The following is a 16,437-nucleotide window of genomic DNA, read 5'->3' as shown; positions in this document are numbered from 1 at the left end:
TCTATGTATAAATAAATGTACAGACCATTGCATTCTTATCTCCTTTATTCTATTTCTATAGTAAAAATATGAAATGTTTTCTTCATATGTTTTTATTGTTGCTTAGTATTTTGAACACAGTTACTGTTGTTTGCTCTGAAGTATGCTCCTAAGGAGTACAAGTTGTATTTATTGCCAAATAAAAAGGTCCCAGTGATATGGTCCCTGACTACTTCCTCTCTTCCATTCTCTGTCGTTTTATTCTACTATTTTCCCCACTGGTGCCCTGTTTTTGACAACACTGGCCTTGCTTTTCCTTAAGCAAATACATTTCTTCCCAATCCAAAAACTTTGCAACTGCTGTTCTTCTGGAAATGCTCTTCCCCTAGGCCTGCATGGCTTGCTACCTCCCTTGTTTGAGCTTCACCAGTGCTGTTCAAATCACACAATGAAATCCTCAACCCCCTCCATTTCCTCCTCCTCCTTAAAGGCACTTTAAGTCTCTACTCTCTGCTTACCTCTCCAGCCTAAATTTCCTACTTTACACACACACACACACACACACACACACACACACACTGAGAAGAGATAATAACATCAGGGCTTTGCTTCTTAGAATTAGCTTGAGTCAGTTTCTGTGCCTGCAAATAAAATATAGTTAATAGTGAATTGAGTTCTTTCAGGAGCTTCCTCTGTTTTTCTGTTGATACCTCTGTATTTTTTTCAGGCAATGACACTTTGTTTTGTTTACAAATGTATTGAATATCTGTCAAGATCACTATTTTGTTATTGCCCTTTGTGAATTCCTTGTCTACTTTGCTTGTTCTTTCAGGTAAAATTTATTGTTTTATTAATGTTGCCAAAACATTCTAAGTAAAATTACTATTTATAGAAATAAAATGATTTTACAAAAATATTTCTGCTGTCCATATTTTTACAAATAACATGGCATATTTCTATTTTTTTTTCATAATCTTATTGTGTTTGCCACAAATTCTAAACACTGATGTGTAAATGGGTTTTCTTGTTCTTAGTACCATCAAGGGCAATGAGCATATGTCTTAATGAATTTCTATTTCTGTTTTTAGATTTTAAAGAGAATTGTTTTATTGGGAAGTTTACAATATCTGTTGAGACATTTCCTTTTCTATCTTTCTCCCTTCCTTTCCTTTTCTTCCTTTCTTCCCCTGACTCTCTTCCTCTTTCTTTCCTTCCTTTTCATTCCCCAGGGTTTTGCTTGACTGGATCTTTCCTGAAACAAAAGTAATTCCACTCAGATTTGAACATTATCCTTTCAGAACCACATTCCATTTCTCATTTCTAGTACTGGAATTAACCTCCTCTTCCCCTTATTAGATTGCCACAGTTGTATCAGTGTTTCTGATTTTGTTTTTCCAAGAAGCAGCTCTTGTTTTCTTAAATACATTAAAAAAAAAAAAGTCTGATCTCAGGTTAGTGCAAATCACTCAGGAGGAGAAGGGCTTGCCTTCACGGCAAGGATAAGCTTCTTGTATGAGTGCTGGTGTCCAGACAGTGGCAAACGGGAACAGCACCACTTAAAGAGACAGAGACTCATATACACCAGCCCTGGTACATACATAGAAGGATTGCCCAAAACAGTGCTATGCCAGAAGCAGAGATAAAGAGACACAGAGTGAGCTCTGTACCCTAAGGCTCTAGTGTCCCTGAACAATGGGGATCAACTGTTGCAAACCGTCGGGTTTTTCCCCACTCCGCTAGCATCTGGACAGCAACAGGTACTCTGTCCCATGGAGAAAAGTATCCAGCCACTTGGAGCCCCTGTCTATCATTTGGATACTCAGGGAGAGCTCTCGGTTATTGAAGGTCCTGTGGGACACAGGAGTGTGTTGTTCAGATTGCGGAGCAGGAACCCGTGGTTGAAATTTCCAAATGCAGGTGTCAATGACAGCACCTGGGGTAGCGGCAGATGCAAAATCTGTTATCTCCCTAAAGCAGAATCTGGCCACGTGGTGGAGCTGGAGCCCAGGAACCGCGGAAGATGTCCTCCGGTCTAGGGGCATGTCCATAAGGGTGCCGTCTAGTACCCTCTCAGCCATTGGTCTAGATTTGGGCCAGCAGCATGTGCGTGGCTCACAGCCTAGGGCAGTGCCTGTTTGGCTGATGTACCAGAGCCTGTTCACCCCGTCCTGGGCTGACCACCACCCCTTTCTTCAGCCTCAGTCCACCACAGACACACCAGCCACTGCCTCCCGACCATGCCTCTCACTCCCCACCCCGAAAAAGCAAGTTGGCCCCACAGGTTTTTTGCAGCCTGGGCCGCCATTGCACACCACTTGCTTTGGTGCTCTTATGTCCCATCCTTTCATATCTGACCCAGCCTGGGGTCATGGTCAGGGCCAAGAAGAGCATGAGAGGTGGTCAGAGGAATGTCGGAGTGTCCTGGGACCCCAGACCTTCTTAATTGTGAGCCCGGGTGCTCATGGGGATGGGGCCCTGAAGCCTGCCCTTGTGATGCTGTGCATGGCTGCGACCTTGCAGCCACCAGTTGTCACACCAGGCGAAGATGCCACTCTCTTCAGTGTGGAGGCAGCAGGGGACCTGCTGGACAGGACCTCTGCCCTGGTGGACAGAGACATGGTGCAGATCAGGCGGATGTTCCAGCTGCTTGTGGAAGACATCATGGAGGAGGTGGAGGTTTTGGCTGATGAGAAGCAGCAACAGGGGTCCTCCCAAGACTTGGATGAGAAGATATTAGAGGAACAAGGCCAGCAACGGCCGGGAGGCCTGAATGAACTTCTGGCGCTAGATGCGCTTTGGGCTCTGGCCACCCTGCAAGTGGAACTGAGCTCTGACCATGAGAAAAACTGCAGGGCCTAAGTTTAGTTCATGTGCAAGAGCCATCAGAGGAGGAAGTGTGACTTGGCTCAGAGGAGTGCCATTATCCAGGGCATCCCTGGCTTCTGGGTCAAAGTGGTATCCTTTCTGCTGCTCCTTGGGGTCTGCTGCTCAGGAGGAGGAGGAGGTGCAGGGGCAGGAGCAGGAGGATGGGTGGGGGCGAGGGCGCAGGATGCGTGCTGGTGGACCCTGAAGGAAGTGTGGTACTGGGCAATTGGCAGGCTCCACAGGCACAGCTGAGTAGAGTTCAGGCAGGGCCTCACCTGTGAGTGTTGCAGTCATGACTTTGTGTGTCTACTTCAGGCTTGCATCTGAGGAGGAGCAGCTCCGAAGCCTCTAAGTCAGGAATGACCAGAGTCAGTACCCCAGAGCAGCCTCAGCAGACAGTTATTATAAATGTGGATGATCCCAAAAATAACTGACATGGGAGTCACACACACACACACATAAACATACACAAACACACACCAACTCCTTTGCTTTCGGACATGATTTGTTACAACGACTGCAAGTTGTTTGACCATGTAAGCAATGACATGCCACTACTCAGCATACACAAGTCTGGAGAAGAGTAGGGATCAGAAACAGCCCCTTCTTGGGGAATGCAGACCACCTCAGATACAGAACACCACAAGGAACCCAGAGCCATGAGCGTGCCTGATGGTATGGCAGGGCCTGAGGACAACCGTGGTGGCTGGGCAAGCAGAAGTGCCCAGCATCCTTGACGATGCCTGTTCCAGTGTCCTTCCACCCCAGACTAGGGCTGATGTTCCTGGCTCTTGGCCTAGTATGTGGCTAATATGGCTCCTTAACCTAAAGCAGATTATGAACCACCCTCAAGTTTCTGTCATCATCAGCGACCAAGATAAAGACTTTCTCAGCTACCTGATCAATTTGCAGGTCAGTGAGGGAGACTGAAGATGGGTGGGTATGGGACTTGGTGGGGAGTGGGAGGATCATGTTATCCATGTTCCTACACTGTGAGAGTTTGGAGAGGCTTCGTGGAAGCTGTTAATGGGAGGCAAGCTGAGGTCCCTAGAAGCTTGCACCTTTCTCTTCTCCCTATCCTAGCAGGTACAGGTGCGAGCCATCCCTGGTCCCACAGCAAGTTGATCTTTTCCTTTCGGTATAACCCCTACTTTTTGAACACAGTGATCATTAAGGAGTATTACCTTGACATCACTGATAAAACGTGGCTCCTGGGGTGATGAGTGTGGGTGTGCAAGGGTGTGCATGATTCACCTGCAGGATCCGCACCTGTCTCCCCTGTCATTCTTCAGGGTAAAGGGCACATCATTCCACACCAGTCCATTGGTTCTGGGACTTTGAACAGGGAGGACCCAGCTGCAGGCTGGTCACCAGGAACCTTAATTTTCTCAACTGGTTGTCAGGCCACAACTGCCCAGAATCAAACAGGATTGTTGAGGTGGACTAGTTTTGGTCCTGCATACAGTTGATGCTTGATGTTGGAGTTCTTGGCTGCTCATGGGAAGGTTCGGGTCCTGGTCAGCCCAGAGGTGACATTCCTCGTGTTGCCACCAGATCATCAGCTAAGACGAGTGGGACGATCCCCTGAAGTACTACCCCAGCAGGGAAGATTCTTCCGTGAGTGGTAACTGACAGAGACACATGTGGTAAAGGGTCTGGAGGTGGGCCGTGAAGGGACAGCCATGTTGGAGTCGTGACACTGTCCTTTCCCAAATGGGGATGCTCAGGCTCATGCAAGCTGGCTGAGGAGCTTGAATTTGGGCCATGCATATAGCAGGTCGCCTGCTGAGGCTAGGGCCTGAGCATTCAGTGTGTCCATGAGTGAAACAAGTCTCCCTCAAGTCAGTTGTGGTTGTAGCATAAGACTCCTAGGTGATACTACTATAGGCAGGGTGAAGTAAGTATCTTTTTCAGAATCATCCTGTTGTGGGTCCTCCCATCTTCTGGCCTCCTGTTGCTCACTGAGTTTGACATTGCCTGGGCCCTTCATTCCTGTCCCTTAACCTGGGAAGGTCTATCATTGAAAGGGCATCCTGTCTGGGATCCCAGTGCACCTGTGTGCTGACTTTGGGTTCTTATGTGAATTTCCACATGCACCGCTTGGTGGCTCACAAGCACCGCACATGCTGCGCTGGAAGCGGCTTCAGGCTACCTTGGGAAAATATGAAAGAGCTCGTGGAGGAGGTGAACAGGAAAGAGCTCGTGGAGGACATGAACAGGGAGCCAAAAGGGCAGGGCATGGTGCCCACCGACTACATCCCTGATATTGCAGAGACCACCCACCCTTAGACTGGGGACACCTCATGCCTCCACTTATGGTAACTAGGCTCCTCCTCTCCTGTCACCTTCATCTCTGTGTCTTCCCTGGGCTACACACACAAACACACACACTCACAAACACAGCCGACATAAGCACATGCGTGTATACACACACATGCTCGGCACGGAGACACAAACACAATCAGGGAACACGGGCTTCTGAAACACATGAGTTTCCTGTTTGCATTTGTGTTCCTGTGCCGAGCATTTGTGTGTATACATGTGTGTGCTTGTGTCGGCTGTGTTTATGTGTGTGTGTGTGTGTGTGTGTGTGTGTGTGTGTGTGTCTGGCCCAGGGCAGACACAGAGATGAAGGAGACAGGAGAGGAGGTGCCAAGCAACCAAAAGAGGAGGCACGAGGCGTCCCCAGTCTAAGGGTGGTTGGTCGCCGTATCTCTGCAGTACCCTGTACAGGATGGGAACGGGGAAAGGATGGCCAGTGATAACTCCAGACCATGGCTCCAGAAATCTGCAATTAAACGAAACACAAAAACAAGCTCATCATTTCTACCATGTTGCTGTGTGTGTTTGGACCGGGAAGAGGGGGTGCATGGCCTGAGGATTCACCCAGGACAAATCAGGTGGGGTAGGGCTTTGAGACCACTGGCTTTGGAGCCCTCAGCCTGTGGTCACATGGGCCGGCCTTTGGAAATGGTGGATGTGGCTATGGCAGGACTGGGATGGTGAGGAGGCTAAGGTCCTGCGGAAAAGGGCAGAGACCTGAAGGAGAAAGAGCCACAGATTGTCTGCTGCACTGGAGACTTGTTCCACACACGTAAGGAGAACTGGAAAGGTCCTGGGCTGTACTGCCCAGGATCAGCCCAAAAGCCAGCATGCTATGTCCATGAGAGTGGCACACACTGACACAATGTGACACAAAATGGAAGATAAGGTAAGGCAGGCTGTCTGTGCAAAATGACAGGCCTCCTAGGAGAGACAGGATGTGAGCGTGGCATGCCTCCAGGCACTTCCAGCCTCCCTGGCAGTGCGGGTAGGCAAAGAAAGTGCAGGGCCTAGTGTACGTGTGTGGCCCTCCGCTGGGTTGTGCCTGTGAGGGAGGGAACAGGGAGGAAGCAAGGGTGGTGGGCTTATTGCATGTCCCAAGGGAACTCGGGGTAGGGGAGATGGGGAAGCCCCTGGGGGTAATTTGAAGCCTGCTGGTTTTCAGGGTCCAGGGTCTAGGCAATAGCGGTCCTGCCAAAGATACCCCATGGTGTGTGCTGAAAGTCCTGACGTGAATTCCTTCTTTCCTCTGGGGTCATGCCCCTGGCTCTGGGGTCTAGAGGGGTAAAGGTGTGCATCTGCATCTGAGAGAGGATTGTGGCTCTCTCTCTCTGGAGCAGATTCTCTGATTTTGTCATAGGGGATTTGCACCAGGTGACACTCAGTGGGACCCTGCCTTCCAGGTGACTGTCTTGGATGTCTTTGGGCCAAACCAGGGACAGGCTTCTTTGGCACTTTGGCTGTTAGGAAAGCAGATATACCTGATTGTATGAAGACCTACCTGGGCCTAATGAGAGCAACTGAAAGGGAGTCTTGGCATTTAGTCAATCAGTGATGTCTGGGTGGTTCTAACACAGTTGGTGCTAAGTTACAGAGTCAGAAGTGCAACCTAAGATGAGCAAGTGAAAGAAAATAACCAGGACAAAGAAAGTTGGGTGCTTACCAAAGTTCATGTTCCTGGAGAAGAAAGCGTGTACTTCTGCATATGTGCAAATTTCCTCTCAGGGATGTTACTGTGTACATGCACATGCACACAAAGAACCACCTGCCAGTACGCTTATGAGTATGAGCTGTCGGAAGTGACCTAACCAGGTAATGGGAGTTGAATAGCAAAGCATGAACGTCATAGGGAAAGACTCCACCTAGACTCCAGCCAGCAAAAGCACTGAAGTCAGGGTACCAATCTCTGTTATCCCACCGAGCAAGCAAGTTCTAAGTGGAGTCAGAATGGTGCACCAAGGATGCCTGGCAGAAAGGAGAGGCAGGAGGAAAGTGCCTGTGGGCGACCAGTGAGAGTTCAAAGATTCCAAGACACAGAACAATCAGCAACCTCAGACAAAGAAGCCAAAGTGGGTGACCACACAACCCCTTGACCACCCGGCTACAAGGGCCGTTCTGTCCTTCTGAAGTGCCAGGCATACTTTCCCTGACCTTGCCATGAGCATGAGTAAGGTTTGCCTTTTTTGTGTGCTTTCAGTGATGGACCAGAAGTGCAGCATAAGGACCTGCTACCTGCAGAGTCTTCCAGTTTGAAACATCACTAATTGAACTCTTTGCAGAACACATATATTGGTATCAGGACTACAGGATGGGTGGCTTAGCTTGATCCTCTTACTGCTCCTGGCCCCACAGGCTTGGGCAACTAGGCAGGCTTGGGTGTGTTCTCACATGGAGAACAGAACCACATTTGCTGTGAACCACCTCAGGAGATCCCATGCATGCAAAGGTCATGCAGAGAAGACCTGACAGGCAAAGGTGGATCAGGACTCGAGGGATTACCTGGACCTGCTCAAGCATCTGCCCGAAACCAAAATCTGTCTCTACTGTTTACTATATTATGCCTTTCACCAATTATTTTGACATTAACAGGGGGCTCTCCCCGACCACCTTTCTCTGAAGAAAATCAACGTAAGGCTCTAGTTAATAAGTCTCCTGGGCTTGAAAGGAACATTTTAATTCTAACCCCTCTGTTACTATTTTGGCTTCCTTGGCAGGTTTATCTACACTCTTTGTAACTAATGCACATGATTGTTCACAACACCCCAAGCATAATGTTTGGGTAAAAAAAAAAAAAAAAAAAAAAAAAACTTTATTAGAATAATACTGCATTGTTGAGCCAATGTTTCCTCCCGAATTTCCTTGTCCTTTACCCAATTTGCGCCTGGGAGGATATTAGCTAATATAGTTGGTATGCAAGAAAAACAAGCAGTAGCCTTGGTATTAGCAACATAAGACCCTTGAGTTAATAAGTACTTTCTTTGTTGTAACCCACTGCACCTTTGCTTCATAAGAATGTAACTCTGTTTCCTGAGGGGGACTACAGACTGGAAAGATAAAGGGAAAGTAGGTTTTCAGGTTGACCAACATTTATCAAGAAAGAGTCACAAAATGTTAACAGGCCATGGGGCCAGAAGATAATGTACATAACATAAGACCCTTGTTTGTGAAAGCTTTGCAAAAAATGTCCTGGTTTCGATAAAGGTAAAACTGATGGAATGTTGAGCTGATTCTGCATGACTTTGTATCTTTCACTTCTGGAAATATGTAACTCAGAGTATAAAAGCCCCTTTTGAAAATAAAGCTGCAAGACCCGTTTCACCTAAGCTGGGTCTCCCCTGTGTCATTCTGTCTCTCCTCTCTCTCTCTCTTTCTCTCTCTCTCTTTTTCTCAGCCAGATTCCCTAGAGCACAGAGGCTCTCTGAGTTCACTTTTTTGCCCAGGCTTCTAACACCCAATCGAGAAGGTGCTCTGCAACTTTGCTCCATCGAGAGGGTGCCTGTGACCTCCATGAACACAGCAAGTGCTGTGTCAAGGGCTTTATTGCCTTTCTGTGTAAACCAAGGAATATCAGCCTCTTTTCTCTCCTTTACATTCTCTCTTTTTGCCCGGGCTTCTAACACCCAATCGAGAAGGTGCTCTGCAACTTTGCTCCATCAAGAGGGTGCCTGTGACCTCCATGAACACAGCAAGTGCTGTGTCAGGGTCTTTATTGCCTTTCTGTGTAAACCAAGGAGTATCAGCCTCTTTTTCTCTCCTTTACTTTCTCTCTTGCTGAGGGTATCCCTGAATCCTGCTGGGGCTGGACCCCAGCAAGTGGCGCCCAGAACAGGAACCTGAAGTTAAGTCTCCCCATTGTCCAGTTTTGGGGACGGCTAGGACTCCACTTAGGGTGCTGCAAACCACTTTGCATAAGATAGGTAGGGTGAGGAAGAGTGGGTAGTGTTGAATCTTTCCTTGAAGACAGAAATCACTGACACGGGTAACAACAAATCAAAAGAACAACAACCCTTTATAGGAGTAATCTTGCAATTGTTAAATAAAAGAGGAATTAAAGTTAAGAAGGCTAGTATTCAATCCTTTTTTTACATTTGTACAAGAGCAATGTCTTTGATTTCCAGAAGAGGGCACTGATAACCTAGATACCTGGGAAAATGTAGGGAAACAGGTAAAAATTTATTACACTTTGCATTGCCCAGAAAAGGTAACCACTGACACCCTTTCTCTTTTTAATATGATTAAGGATGCTTTAGATCATGCTCATAAATCTGAAGAGTAAATAATTTGAGACCATAATGTGGGGCGGTTAGGATTGTACCTGCCTAACTGCCAGCAGGGTGAAGAGGGTACAGAATGAATAAGAATATTATCTAGAAAAATAGGTTTCTCTGCATCTAAGAATAGACAAATGTTTATTGAAGTATTACTTCACATGTTGGCCAATAGAGGCATTAAAAAAAACACAGGAAGACTGTCTAAATTTCTATGTTTGTTTTATACTTTGCATAGGCCAGAAAATATTCCTTTAGATGTGTTTGCTCTGTGAAACATGATTAGAAATGTCCTGGACCCTTTTCATGAGGCTGTTAGACAGCCCATATGGGAGGCTATAGCGGTCGGTGGTGGGTCTCCACTTTTGCGCAGATCATATTTTCTGCCATTGATGAACAGGAGGGGGCTTACAGGACCCTACGGTCAGGTGCCCTGGTGAGCCCCCTCCCCCTCTGCACAAACCTTTAAAGACTTATCTACCACTTTCTGATTTAAGGTGATCGCCGCCACCTTCCGTTTGCGCCTCCCAAAGCCTGCAAAGGTCTTGTCTAAAGCTGAAGAAGATAAAAAGTGTTTTGCACAACAGAACTATTAAAGCATACGCATACACAATATGCAGAGCATACTCCTTGGAGAAAACCCCTCAGGGGGGCCTCACCCAGGCTAGGAGAGAAGCGGAATGGTAAGGGGTTTTAACAACAATATTAACCCCGGACATGCTGGTTACTCCAATTGCAACGGGAGTGGCTGGCCCCCTACCTGAGGGTATTGTACGATTTGTGCTTGGGCGTAGCTCGCTGTCTTTTCAAGGAATTTCACTGGTGCCTGTTGTAGTAGGTTCTGATTAAATTGGGGAAATTAAAGTTTTGATCTTGCCACTTACCAAAACTGTGCAAATTAATAAAGGTCAAAGAATAACACAGCTTTTGCTTTTAAGTTATTATCAGAAAGGTAAAAAACTTGACTTCTCAAGCTAGAGGCCACAGAGTATTTGGATCTAGTGATCTAGCTTTTTGGGTTCAGGAAATTACAGCTTCTAGGCCTTCAAAAGACCTTTTAATTCAAGGAAATGAAATAGGGTTGTTAGATACTGGAGCAGACGTCTCTACCATTGCTGGACTTTAACCTTTAGAAGGGACAATTTTAGTTTTCACAGATGATTCCTCTAACGTTAAAGCAGACACAATTATTGATAAAATATCCCATGTTCAGGTAACTGAAGAGACATCTGTCCAGAGAGCTGAGTTATGAACAGTTATTTGGGCTCTTCAACATTTAAGAGACCACACCTTCAATTTTTTGACTGACTCCCAATATATTGTAGGGTTGTTTCCTCATATAGGGACTGTTAATATTCAAAAAAAAAAAAAAAAAACTACTATATTCTCCTTGTTATCTGATTTACAGAAAAAGATTAAACACAGAGATAACAAATATTTTGTGGGACATATTAGAGCCCATTCTGGCTTGTCTGGCCCTTTACATGAAGGAAATGCTTTGGCAGATGCATTGACTAAATTAATTGCTTTAAACTTACAGAAAAAGATGGACAAAGCCAAAAATTCTCACAAAATTCACCATCAAAATGCAGCTGGTTTAAGGTATGAATTTCATATCCCTAAAAGAAACAGCTAGACAAAGAGTTAAGTTATGTTCAAATTGCCCACTATTTAATCCATATCCACCGTTAGGAGTAAATCTCCGAGGCCTTAAGCCTAATGCTTAATGCTCTCTGGCAAATTGATGTAACCCTATCCCGACCAAAAAATGAGTCTACTTATTTTATTTTAGCTTGCCTACCCTCTCCCTATGTTTTTCTCTTCACTAATGACTCCAAAGGACTTAATATACAAATAAATTATTCAGGTGGACCTAACATAGTATCTTGTGAACAATGTATGCTCTCATCTTGTTTGAACCCTCAATATAATGTTTGCTCTTTTGCAGTGTTGCAAAGTCCACCCTATCTTATAGTGCCGGTGACTGTAATCACTTATTGGTATGATAACTGCAGTCTTGCTGTGTTGCAACGATTACAAGATTTGATGTGATCGTGAAGGTTTGTGAGCTTGCTTTTCTTGAGAATATCAGCTTTAATAACTGCAATTACTTCTGTCACTGTGGCGTCAATATCATTGACTTAAAAAGTGCAGACTGCTCAATATGTTAATATTATGTCTAAAATTGCCTGGAAAAATCCCATGGACAGAGGAGCCTGGTAGGCTACAGTCCATGGCATCACAAAAAGTCGGACACGACTGAGCGACTTCACATTCACATTCACATTCATGTCTAAAAATGGCTCTTTAGCTTTGTCAGGAAGTTATAGATAGGAAACTAGAAATGGAGGTAGATGCCCTGGAGGAAGTTGTAATGCATATTGGGACTGAATTACAGGCATTAAAGAAAAATTGTCATTGTCCTATCATGCCAACTACCTGTGGATTTTTGTAACACCCCTGAAAGTAAACGAGACAGATTATAACTGGGAGAAAATTAGAAATCATATTTCGGGGGTATGGAATAGCTCCAGCATTAGTGTAGATTTAGGAAAACTTCACACTAAGATAAAGACCATGGGACATTCCCGATTGGATTTTACTGCCACAGGAGCAGCAAATGACCATTTTTCATACATTTTCAAACCTTATTTCAGGAAAACAACATTCTGTCTACGATTTTTAGCTATGCCGCTGTGGCCACTCTAATTCTGCTTCTCATAATTATTCTTCCTTGTATTGTCAGAACTCTTTGTCAGAGTACTCAGAAGCTCGCGACTGAGTTACATCTGGCTGTTTTAAAAAATACAAAAAGAGAGATGTCAGGAGCCACAACGGGAGATCCCACCCATGACAAAGGTCATGCGGAGAAGATCTGACAGGCAAAGGCAGATTAGGACTCGAGGGATTGCCTGGACCTGCTAAACCATCTGTCCCGAAACCAAAATCTGTCTGTCTACTGTTTATTATATCATGCCTTTCACCAATTCTTTTGACATTAACAGGGGGCTCTCCCCGACCACCTTTCTCTGAAGAAAATCAATTTAAGGCTCTAGTTAATAGTTCTCCTGGGCTTGAAAGGAACATTTTAATTCTAACCCCTCTGTTACTATTTAAGCTTGCTTGGCAGTTTTATCCACACTCTTGTAACTAACGTACATGATTGTTCACAACACCCCAAGCCTAACCTTCGAGTTATTAAAAAAAAAAAAAAAAGCTTTATTAGAATAATACTGCATTGTTGAGCCAATGTTTGTTGCCAAGTTTCCTTGTCCTTTACCCAGTGTGCAGCCGGAAGTGCCTTAGCTAGTATAGTTGGTATGCAAGAAAAACAAGCAGTAGCCTTGGTATTAGCAACATAAAACCCTTGAGTTAATAAGTACTTTCTTTGTTGTAACCCACTGCACCTTTGCTTCATGAGAATGTAACTCTGTTTCCTGAGGGGGACTGCAAACTGGAAAGATAAAGGGAAATCAGGTTTTCTGGTTGACCAAACTTTATCAAGAAAGAGTCACAAAATGTTAACAGGCCACAGGGCCAGAAGATAATGTACATAACATAAGACCCTTTTTTGGGGAAAGTTATGCAGAAAATGTCCTGGTTTCATTAAAGGTAAAACTGATGGAATGTTGAGCTGATTCTGCATGACTTTGTATCTTTCACTCCTGGAAATGTGTAACTCGGGGTATAAAAGCCCCTTTTGAAAATAAAGCTGCAGACCCATTTCACCTAAGCTGAGTCTCCCCGAGACATTCTTTCTTTCTCTTTCTCTCTTTTTCTCAGGCAGATTCCCGTGAGCACAGAGGCTCTCTGAGTTCACTTTTTTGCCTGGGCATCTAAAACCCAATAGAGAAGGCGCTCTGCATCTTCGCTCCATTTAGAGGGCGCCTGTGGCCTCTGTGAACACAGCAAGTCCTGTGTAAGGGGTTTATTGGCTTTCTGTGTAAACCAGGGAATATCAGCCTCTTTTTCTCTCCTTTACTTTTCTCTCTTGCTGACACCATTTTTCCTGAGGGTATCCCTGAATGGTGCTGGGGCTGGACACCGGCACAAATTGAAAGGGCCTCGATAGTGTAAATGGGTAGCCATGCATGTCTCTGGCACCGGTGGGTCGTGGAACTTAAAGGGGAGCTGTCCTTACCGTCTGCCTGGCAGGTTTTCAAGTGATGTTCATGGAGTTCCCTTAAGCCAGGAGAGCATGCCCCATTTCTCAATCTGTGCCAAGAGTGGCCAAGCCACCTCAGGCCTGTGCAGCATTCACATCTGTCCAGCAAAGGAAGGAAGGTCCAAGCCCCTTCTGCAGTTCAGCATTGACCACCGACTGTTGGCTTTCAAGTTTGAGAAAGAACTATCTGAACGCGTGGACTAAAAAAATTGGATCTCCCATTGGTGCAACTCACTAAGAAGGAGAAGAGCTTGCCTTCACGCCATGGATTAGCTTCTCATATGAGCACTGGTGTCCAGAGAGTGCCAGACAGCAACAGCACAACATGGAGAGACGGAGACACACAGACACCAGCCCTTGGTACACACATAGAAAGATTGCCCAAAACAGTGCTGTACCAGAAGCAGAGATAAAGAGACACAGATTGAGCTCTGTACCCTAAGACTCTGGTGTCCCTGAACAGTGAAAATCAACTGTAGCAAACAGTGGGGTTTTTCCCTACTTCTCTAGCATCCGGACAGCAACAGGTTCTCTATCCCATGGAGAAAAGTATCCAGGCACGTGGCGCCCCTGCTTAACCTTTGGATACTCAGGGAGAGTTCCCAGTTATTAACGGGCCCGAGGGACACGGGAGTGTGTTGTTTGGACTGTGGAGCAGGAACCTGTGGTTGGAATTTCCAGAGCCTGATCAATGACTGCGCCTGGGCTAGTGGCAGATGCAAAACCCACTACCCCCCTGGAGCAGAATATTTCACATCGGTGGGCTGGAGCCCAGGGACCGTCGAAGATGCCGTCTGGTCTAGGAACATGTCCATAAGGGTGCCGCCCACCACACTCTCAGCCTTTGCACTAATTTGGGCCAGCAGCCAGAGAATGGCTCATAGCCTTGTGCCCCGCCTATTTGGCTGATCTCCCCAGGGCCCTTTCACTATGTCCTGTGCTGTCTGCCAACCCATTCTTCAGCCTCAGTCCACCCTACACACATCAGCCCCACCTCCCTACCATCCCACTCACTCCGTGCGCCCAAAGAGCTAGTGGGTCCCACAGGATTACTGCAGCCTGATCCGCATTTGTGCACCACTTGTTGTGCTATTATGACCCATCCCTTTGTATCTGCCCCAGCCTGGGTTCGCGACCAGGGCCAAGAGGAGCGTCAGAGGCGTTCAGAGGAATGCAGGAGTGTCCTGGGGCCCCAGGCCATCTTAGTTGTAAGCCCTGGTGTTCAGGGTGCTGGGGCCCATGGCCTGCCTTCCTGATGCTTTTCGTGGCTGGGACCTTGGAGCTACCAGTTGTAATGCCAGGCAAAGAGGCCACCCTCTTCAGGTTGGAGGCGGTGGACGACACTGAGCCCCTGGTGGATGGAGATGCAGCGGGTATTGGGCAGGGGGTCCAGCTGCCTGTAGAATACATCATGGAGGAGGTGGAAATTCTGGCAGATGAAGAGCAGCAATAGGGGTCCTCCCAGGAGCTGAAGAGAAGATGGTGGAGGAACAGGGCCAGGAAAGGCCTGGGAGATCGACTGAGCTTCCGGGGCAAGATGAATTGCAGGCACTGGCCACCCTGAAGGTGGAACTGAGGTCTGAGCATGAGAAAAACTGTGGGGCCTACTTTCGGTGCATGAGCAAGAACCATCAGAGGAGGAAGCCTGACTTGGCTCGGAGGAGCGCCATTTTGCAGGGCATCCCTTGCTTCTGGGCCATAGCTGTATCCTTTCTGCTGCTCCTTGGAGTCCACTGCTCAGGAGGAGGAGGAGGAGGAGCAGGAAACGTTTCCCTCCTCCCTACCCTGGCAGGTGCAGTTGCAGAGCCATCCATGGTCCCACTGCAAGGTGATCTTCTCCTTTCAGGACCACCCCTACTTCTTGAGCACGGTGATCACTACGTATGGTTACCTTGACATTGTTTGTAAAACATGGCTCCCGGGGTGAAGAGTGTGGGTGTGCAAGGGTGTGGATGATCCACCTGTGGGATCCGCACCCATCTCCCCTGTCTTCTGCAGGGTATAGGGCAGGTCATTCAACTCCTGTCGACTGATTCTGGGGCTTCAAACGGAGAGAACCCTGCCACAGGCTGGACACTAGGAGCCTTAACTTTCTCAGCTGATTGTCAGGCCAAAACTGCCCAGAATCGAACAGGATTGTTGAGGAGTGGTGGTTTGAGACCTGCACAGTTAATGATTAATTATGGAATTCTTGGTTGCTGGTTCACCTTACTCTTTGTGCCAGCAGATCATCAGCAAAGATGTGTGGAATGATCCCCTGAAATAGTACCCTGGGGAGGAAGGTTCTTCCATGAGCGTAACTGACGGAAACATATGTGGAGAGGAGGTGTGGAGGTGGGCCCTGAAGGGAGAGTCGTGTAGTATCTAGGACACTGTCCTTTCCCATGGGGATGCTCAGACTCATGCAAGCTGGCTGTGGAGCCTGAATTTGGGTCGGACATGTGCAGGTGACCTCCTGAGACTGTGGATTTGGGGATTCGGTGTGTCCATGAGTGAAGCAAGTGTACCTCAAATTAGCTGTGGTTGCAGTGCCAAAGTCCAGGTGATACAATTAGAGGGAGGGTGAATTAAGTATCTTTTTTCAGAATCATTGTTCCATGGGTCCTGCCATCCCCTGGCTCCTGTTACTCACTGAGTTTGAGATTGCTTGGGCACTTCACTCCTTCCCCTTACCCTGGGAAGGCATATCATTGAAAGGGTGTCCACTCCAGGCTCCCAGTGCACCTCTGTGCTGACTTTGGGATCTTCTGTGAATTTCCACAGTCACCACTCGGCATCTCACCACCACCATACACGCTGCACTGGAAGCAGCTTCAAGCTGCCTTGGGAAAATATGGA

The sequence above is a fragment of the Bos taurus genome, chromosome Y, assembly GCF_002263795.3.
Source record: "Bos taurus isolate L1 Dominette 01449 registration number 42190680 breed Hereford chromosome Y, ARS-UCD2.0, whole genome shotgun sequence".
Taxonomy (NCBI): Eukaryota; Metazoa; Chordata; class Mammalia; order Artiodactyla; family Bovidae; genus Bos; species Bos taurus.
The sequence above is the reverse complement of the archived record's forward strand: the minus strand, read 5'-3'. Positions refer to the sequence as shown.